Consider the following 9452-nt stretch of genomic DNA (forward strand, 5'->3'; position numbering starts at 1 on the left):
AATTGTAGTTTGAAAATTTAAAGAAGAGGCAACCTTTGACTTATTATGGTAAACAGAAAGAGCCACACTAAAGATAATATGTGAGACCTATTCTTGTCAAGTGTCTCAGGATATGGTGTTTTGGTTTCAGAGTACCTAAAATACACCTTTACTGGTTATAATTCCTTATTCAGGTACTTAGTGTTAGTATCTGTAGTAGCCCTACATGTTTCGTTCCTGTATTCCTTGGGATTAGTTATAGGAACTTCTTCAGGGGGGTGTGGAGGCTGAGACAGAACTTGTCCTCAGCTTTAGTCAAGTTGGAAGCTTGATAGAACTAGGCTAAGTTCTGGCAGGTTCGGCAGCGTAGAGTCCTTGATCGTATTGAGTGTGGATTAGTCTAGATTGATCGCTGTTCCTAAACAATTGTTCTTAATACATGAAAATGCAAGCCTGAGGTCTCTCTAGTGATTACACGAAAAATCTAAACAGAAATAAGGGGTTCTGGATATTGGGGCCACAAATAAAACAAAGGAATTATGCTCAACAAAAATACCACCAACCACGCATACCAACCACGCATGTCTGTGTACTGAAATAATGCATATCCACTGTATTATTATTATACATAACCCAATCTGAATACAAGGAGTGATTGTTGCTAAATTATTTTTCGGCGGTAAGAAAATACCGCCAAGCCCCAAATCTACACAAAATACCCAACAGTACATGGATGGAGCCCCCGCGCATGGCAGAAGGAGCAACAGTGCAAAAGGGACGGGGTGACAGCGCAAAAGGGACTAAGTGAAAGCGCAAGGAGTGGGGAGTGATAGCATAAAGAGGGAGGAGAGACAGCATAAAGGGGAGGAGGGACCGCACAAAGGACGGAGAAGGAATCACAAGGTGGGGAAGAGGCACAGCACATGGGGGGAAAGGAGCAACAGCGAAAGTGGGGAGTACATCTGTTGGTTGTATGTATGATTTCAGCCTGGTCGTAGTTGTACTATATATCGAATAGGCAGATTACTGCGCTGGAGAATTGGACGCAATTTATTTTTGCCCATTTTGCTGCATATATATGTGGGGGGGTGGGTATAGGGATATAATTAATGGAGGGGGATTAAGGGTGGGGTCTGCATGGGTGTCTTCCCCGGCATATATAAGTGGCAAAATGCACATGTAAACAAAAGAATTCAACCAATTCTCAATGACCAAATAGATTCAACCAAATCACCCCAAACCGTCCTGTATTGTAGTTTTGCTCCCAAAGGGGCTAATTTTCAGCCTGGTGCAGATTTCCTCAAAAGAAATCTGACATTTCTTCATAGTCATAGATGAATACATTCTAATACCCTTTCCATCACGTTTTATGCAATTGCACAAAGCAGTAGGAAAAAGGGTATTTCTAGTCATTTCAATGTGCATCCCAAAATCAGAAATGAGATGTGCTTTGAAAAGCACATAAATCATGTTTTGATCGGGTTCAGGGGAATGCACAATGCATATTCAAACAAATCATGACCCTGTGAAGCTATTTTTAATTTCTATCCCTCCAACAGAGATAGAAATGCTTGAATGATTTACACAAAACACTTAGAGCACAAACGCCTTTCCAAAAATGATAATGAAAGGCAAATATGAAAACACTGGGATCTGAGCATTACATTGCATTCCAAGCATTGCTTTTTTGGAGAGGTGCAGTACCACGGACAACATACATAGGTCCTCTCAGATTTGTTATGAGGACCTCTCTATGTTATCAGTAGTATTGAACGTCTCTGAAAATAATGCTTGTATTCTAAGAGTAACCAGAAAGGAAATATGCCTGTATTTGTATTTTGTGTTTTTAAAATTTTTATATAGCGCTTTACACCAAAGCGCTGTACATAAGAACAAAACAGTACATTAAAATGGAGATAAAGTAGAAAACACAGCAGAGATCTGTGTTTACATTAGCCTTTTTAACCGGTAGAGAGAAGATAGGATTTCAAGGAGATCTGGAAAGTAGAATAGAGAGAAATGGAACGAAGAGAAAGAGGGAGAGCATTACATTGTAAAAGCACAAGAAGAGAAAAGGAACGAAAACAACACTGAACACAGGAAGGACGAGGAACAACAAGAAGAGTGAGAAGAAGGGTGGAGCGAATGAGAGAGAGATAAGAGAGGAAAGATATAGGGGTGCAAAGCCATGAAGGGATTTAAATACTACACACGCTGGAGACCAAGTAATAATACTGGGTCACACAACCGCTCTCATATGGGGCCCAAGATGGGCACGTATTTATATCTGATTCACGACAATATGTTCAAGTATCCATAATATACCATACTTCTTAGAGAAAGGAAGATGAGTCTTTCTGATTCATATCAAAAATGATTTATCCATAGTAGTTCAAACAAAAAGCTATCACTAATAATCCTTAGTGAGGAAGCAGTTGCCACAATCCACATGTATTAGACTAAAAAAGCCAATGCATTTCGGAAATTATTTCCTTCATCAGGGCGAGTCTCATTGGTGTGGTCAGTGGTGAAAAACAGAACGTCCTGCGTTCCTGCCCACTCAGCAGTGGGTTGTAAATGACATTATGCACAAAGGCATGGAGAAAATCCACTCGTGCTTACAAGGAAACCAATCTTGTAATACACAGAGAGAAACGATCCTCCACTGTGAAGCTGCAGGGCAGTGACACAGACTGCAGTGTGAAACCTCTCCAGACTTGTCACAGCCAGCTCCTTTTCAATTGGATGTATATTCTTTTTTGAAATATTTGATTTTTACTTGAATATTCTGAACATTTTTGAATACATGGTGGTGCCCACTCTCTTCTCTGTTTGGGATTTAAATACTAAACATAGAACATTTAATTTTAAACAATGATGGAAAGAAAGCCATCTCAGGTCAGCCAGAGAAAACAAAACGGAGCCCAGCAGAGCCAGGAAAATAGCTGAAATATAGCCCATCTCGCACTGGCTCTTCAGAAAAGAAAGATCACTGAAGGGCGCCAGCTTTGAAATTGACAAATACACATTCCGAAATGCATCCCAAATTGAAAAAACGGAATGTGCTTTGAAATGCGCATACATTATGTTTTGATCAGGAGCAGAGGAATTGCACAATGTATATCCAGGTCAGTCATAACCCTATGATGCCATTTTTAATTTCTATCCCTTCAACAGTGATAGAAATGCTTGCACAGCATACACAGCACAATCAGAGCACAAATGTTTTTCCAACAATGGAAACGTAAAGCATATATGAAAACTCTGGGATCTGAGCATTGCAAGCATTTTTTGGAGAGGTGCAGTACCACAGACAACATACAGAGGTCCTCCCCGATTTCTCATGAGGACCTTTGTAAGTTGTTATTGGTACTGCATCTCAATGTTTTTACTGTAACAGTACCCAGAAAGGGAAAGCGACCTGTAGCCCAACGAGCCAGGAAGGTAGCCCAATTACAGCCCAACTTCCTCTGACTCCAAAAAGACAGATCGCTAAACGGCCGAGCTTTGAAACTGACACGCATACGTGACATGTCACAGTACTCCTGAGCTGTCATGCCAACCACATAGTCGGCTTTCTGGCTGCAATTTGCTGTATCTATCCTCTCTGTAGCAATGGTGTTGGCAATATTTGTTTGGCTGCACCAGAAAAATGCACCACAACAAAATTCTACAGACGGAAACATGTTTAAATTAAATATGTGCCCTGTCTTCTGAGCAGTGTTTGAATGTCTCAATAATAGGACTAATGGTGTTTAAAGCAATCAAGACATAGAGGCATCCGTCCTTTTGTTCCATTGCTCCACTCTGTGAGGGATGCCGCTGTGAGACAAAAAGTTCCATCCTGCACTTCTGCACAAGGTAATGAACCATGAATTTTTTCCTGGATCTGGTTTACACCACTTTTACCCCTCTTTTGCAAATACTGATTGTTCCCTCTAAAAGACGCAAAGTGTCAGACAAGTTTGTAAGTAAATGCCTTGTTCTCCAGCCCCTGTGTGGACGCGACATGATGGGGTTTAAGCATTCAACACAGAGACCAATGGCAAGCAATGGATACTGTGACGAATCACAGCATCTTGTCTCTTCTCTCCAAAGAGGGGACCTTCTATTTGAGACTAGTGAGGTGAGGCTGCTACCCAATAGTCCCCCTAAGAGTGGTGGAATGCGAGACCTCACAGGGAGAGACTCCCCTCCTGGGGATATGGACTGCTGTCCCGTCAAGGACCTCCCTATACCTGTTTCCCCAGAAGCCATGACCCTGGTAAAGCCATCCAACCTGACATTGCCACTTTTGTTTTAAAGTCTCTTCTATCTCACCTTCAAGATCTGCTTCAACTGACATGAGGAAGAGCCAAGGAAATATACAGAGTAGCCACAGACTGTATTACCAAGAGACTGTGATGAGGTGGTCCCAAAGATGCATGAGGATTGCACCAAGAACACCAAAGAAAGGCGTTGCATTAAACTAGGGTGGGCTCAGCTGTGTAATTTAAAGACTGAGAAAGGACTAATGTTGTGGGGAAGCAGGAACAGCCACAAGTGAATCCGGCGTCCATCCTGCGCAGCCTGGGAAGTTCAAACCTGTGGCATCCGAAGTCCCAAAAGACATTCGGTCCTCGGGCAAGAAACAGAGAGGAGTTATCGAGCCGGTCGGAGGCCGACTGGCAACAGAAGCAGGAATACTCCGGTGGTGGCGTGACCTCTGAGAGGTGGACCACGTGGTCCACTAACAATGCAGAGACCACTGTGGAAACAGCTCAGCGGAATCACAGTAACCGAAGAGCAGCAGCAGAAGAACACACTGGGGAAGCGTGCAGAAGAAACACTGACACAAGACCCTGTGAGAACCGGTTAAATTCCCCAGTCAAGATGAACGTAATGGGAGTTATTGGCAAGCCAGGTGAGGTCTGGGGAAGTACAATAGTCAAGCATTTCTCAGCTGTGAACACCCTCTTCACAGTAGTGATACCCAGAGAACCAAGAGTCAAGTCTTCGGGAGTAATCTCCCCTGTCAAAATAGTGACACCAAGCAAACCAAGAGTCAAGGAAGTAATGACAGTAATCTCCCTTGTTACAATAGTAATATAGAAAGCAGCCAAAGTACAGAGTGCATCGGGAGTGATCTTCCTCGTCACAGTGGTGACAACAAAAGTTATAAAAAACAAGAGTGCATTAGAAGTGAGCTCCCTTGTTACAGTGGTGAAACTAATAAGCCTGGAAAACATCTATTAAGTCAAGAACTGTCCGGGAGCAAACTCTCCAATGATCAAGATCAGATACAGGGCCCAGGAAGACATGAAAGTAGAAGGAATAAAAGAAGTAGAATTGAGAAAACCTTGTGATTGTTATTCAGGGACTTTGAAAGACTAGTGCAAAAGACTGTAACGGAACAGCCTTCAAGATTCCTCCAGCTAGACAAGGAGAAGGGAGGCAATCTCCTGGACATATTGGTAAATCAGACCCTTTTGCAAAAGACTGCTGTTAATCCAGCCTAAAACTAAATTCTGACACTGAGGACTGTGCAACAGCTAAGTTAAACACAATAACCGCTTTCCGTATGCCCTTTGCAGAACTTGCTTTGCCTGGTCACTGTGCTGCCTCTCAACAATGAAGAGATGTGATCATATAAACTTGGATAACTGTCTGCGTTCTAATGGTACTCCTATGGAATAGCCTCCCCTGCCCTCTGCGTCTTGAGCCGGACCTTCTTAAGTTCCCTAAGCTCCTCAAGACTTTCCTCTTTTCCTCCTCCTTCCCCTCTTCCCTCCTCTGCCAATCTCACAGTTGCTGTGATTGGTGTCTTGGACCCTTATGCATCTCGGGGCCCCTGACCGCTCACACCCAATCTCCCCAGCTTCCTTCTACATTCAGCGCTTACCTCAGCACACCCTCCGCACTGGAGCCCTGCAAGTTCACACCCAAAACGGCTCCTGGTCGCATAGCACTTACCATTCCTTGCACTTCACCTGTAGCTCACCCTCGAGCACAGACAGCCCAGCATTTACCCCACTGTCCTCTTCCTTGCTGAACTTGCACTTTCTGTATACTGTATACAAGGCATAGTAGGTTAGGCCGTCCCTTCCCCCACTGTATTTTCTCTTTAATTGTACTGCAATCCCATGTTCCCGCCCTGTTGCCCTCTGCGTGCTTTGAAACAGAATTCATTTGCTGTATAAGCGCCTAACAAGCAAACAATAAACTAAACTAAACTACTCAGCTTAAATCAGAGTAGAAAGAGCCAGTGAGGATACTGGGGCACTGGGGCTGGTTCCTCATTTCCCATGCAACAAAAGCTTGTGTGACACTAGATGCCATGTGTGTGGTACCCTCAATCTGCTGAGTGCACCCACATCTGTGTTCATTACTGTTGGAACTGCCTGCAACGTATCTACCACCAATACTCTGCCGTGCCTAAAAGGACTGCATACTTTAAAATTCATACAGTTTACAATCTGTTCTGTCAATGACTCTACCTATAATATATGCTAGCAGTTCCTGTAAAACACTTTTTCATGATGATTGTGTCCACAACATACACCAGTATTGTCTGGTAAAACACTTTTTCATGATGCCATTATCACAATGTGTACCAGCTTTGCCTTGTAAAACAAGTTTTCATAATGACTGTACCGAGCATTGCCATGATTTCATGATGCATTACCCACAATACATTCCAGTAATGCCGCGTAAAACATGTGCTCATGATATGATATGATGTGGCATTTATAACGCGCCTGTACACAAGTGTTTCGTGATGCATGTTCTCGAAGTAGATTTCACAACTGCCCTCTAAAACATGTTTATTATGCTGAAAGTCACAAAAATGAGATGGCCTTACTCTGGGAGCGAGCGCGCGATTGCGCGCTCACACACACACACACACGCACACAGACACACACACACACACAAATATACACATACACTTTCAGATAACTGAACCATAGCGACACATGCTTAAACACACACCGGGTGTTTTTGTAGAGCACACTTTGGCCCTCAGTGGGGAATCTTGGCAGTGTTGACAGATACCAGATGTTTATTGTTACCCACCTTAATGGTACTCATTTTATCAACCTTGGAAGGATGATGGGCTGAGTGGACCTGCCGGGATGCGGACCTGTCGAATACAAGCTCCTCCAGTCAGGGTCAGACTGGGGAATAAAACTGTTTCGGGTACCAACAAAAAAGTGGTCCACAGTTGCAAAAGGGAATTCATTCTTTTTTTGACACTGTTTGAATAGTACTCAACGGGCTGGTTTTTGATAAAATGTGATGCAAATTATACATTTTAAAGAATATTTATTCAGCAACCCTGGTCAAAACTATTAGCCGCAGAGTGAAGTAACTCATCAAATTGGCCCACATTGGCCCAAAAAGTGGCACATTTTGACCCAAAAAACAGGCCCACACAAGCATTTTGCGTTTTTGGTTCGGCCATGGGCCTATTGCCCTATAAGCCCGTCCGAGTCTGCACCCGGGGTCGAATTGGGGCATAAAACTGTCTCGGGGACCAACAAAAAAGTGGCCCACCGTTGCAAATGGGAATTCATTCCTTTTGTGACGCTGTTTGAATAGTACCCAAGGGGAAGATTTTTGATCAAATGTAATGCAAATTGTACATTTTAAAGAATATTTATTCAGCAACACTGATCAAAACTATTAGCTGCATAGTGAAGTAACTCATCAAACTGGCCCACTTTGAACCAACAAACTCTCCCACACAAACATTTTGCGTTTTCGGTCCGGCCATGGGCCTATTGCCCTATAGTCAAGTCTGATGCATTAGTCCACTGAGCCACAGACCCGATACACATATATACACACATACACACACGCACACAGACACACACCTTTTAATTTTACCCACCTGCCTGTCTCAGCCTAGTTCCTCTTCTGAATACCAGGTGCACGGCTGCCAGGCGGTAACAGAAAGTGTTGGGTGCCTCAACCTTCAAAGTTCCAGCCATGCACGCATTGCTCATATGCAGCTGACTGAAAACATAACTCCCCCAGTGGTGCATTCGTTTGCGCTGCAAGGAGAAGGTTCTGGAGTACGCCCTCTCCATGAACGGACCCAAGCAGCATGTCCGATAGGCCATAATTGGCTGCAGGGTTTGCATGTCTCTGACAGGCATTTCCCACTGGACATGCTTGACATCTGTTGCAGGAAGAGACGAGTCTCCTGTCTGCTTTCGTTTTGGCGCACTGGTTTCTCCATAGGAGGTGATATTGGTGCAGAGCAGGACCCATCCTCCCATTATGGATCGGCTTCTTATCAGGTCCTGGTATACATTAATAAACACCCTATTACGTGGTGGCCCTCAGTGATACAGTGTACACTGGTTTGCACTGGTTCTGGACCTGGATGAGTCCATAATCCATTTCTCCTCCCACTAACACCCTCAGGTGTGTATTAGACATATTTCCTGGAAGCTTTCAATGCAGATCATTGCAGAAAGGCTTTACATTGCCAAATTGTCACCACTTGTTGGCAAGTTCCACATTCACACATCGGTCTACTAGTAGGTAGTTCATTAATAACAATAGGGATGTAATTTAAATCAGAAATGAGGCACTTAATAAATGATATAGATTACAGAGGCGGTCCTTGGGTTGGATATCTATACAGTAGGGTCGACGTCTGGCTAGTATAAGGAGGCACAGTCCAGAGACAAAGACTCAAGACGAGCATAAACACGATACACACTAGAGCCCTGAAGCACCCTCTTCCTTGGTTAGTAAGTCATTTTTTATTGTCTTAGTAGTGAGAATTAGAGTCAGCTCGGTAGAGGCGGGAAAAACCATGGACAGATTTGTAGATGAGGAGTAGGAAATTGGTTCTATGTAATCTTTTACCAAAGTTGGTGACCCACCCTACGTAGTGTAAGTCTACAGAGGTTGTTATGATGCTGGCAGGTTGTAGAATATGTGGGGCAAAATTAAGAACGTTGAGAGAGTTGAGAGGGAGAGAAGGAGTAGAGAGGAAGATCAAGGAGTATAATCGAACAGTAATCATGTTTACTGAGCACAAGGGTATAAGGTAGAGTTTGAGTGGGGGCAGGGGGTATATGAATTCCCTTATATTGAGGATGTTAATCCTGGAAGCAATGGCAGTTGCCATGATTAACTACTGCAGTCTTCGATCGCTGTTAAAGAGGAGCAGAAGGATGCAAGCCTTGGGGAAGGGAGTGAGAAGGTCTGAAGGACAGGAGATGCGAGACTGTAGAGTAGCGTCAGAAGTGGACAAAGGGAGTAAGATGGCTCCTGCTTTGGAGGACTTTACCATAACTCACTGTAAATCTATACAGTGACAAATGGCTGTAAGGCAGTTGAGGATCGCTCAGAGAGTCCAAGCGTGATGGAGAAAAAGGAGAACGGGATCTGAGTGTCATTGGCAAAGAGGGGATGGTGAAAGCCAAAGAATGAGATCAGTTTGCCCACGGAGACGGGTATAGAGAGCAATACAGAGT

This window comes from Ambystoma mexicanum, chromosome 6q (genome assembly GCF_040938575.1).
Source record: "Ambystoma mexicanum isolate Mex_15411 chromosome 6q, UKY_AmexF1_1, whole genome shotgun sequence".
NCBI lineage: Eukaryota > Metazoa > Chordata > Amphibia > Caudata > Ambystomatidae > Ambystoma > Ambystoma mexicanum.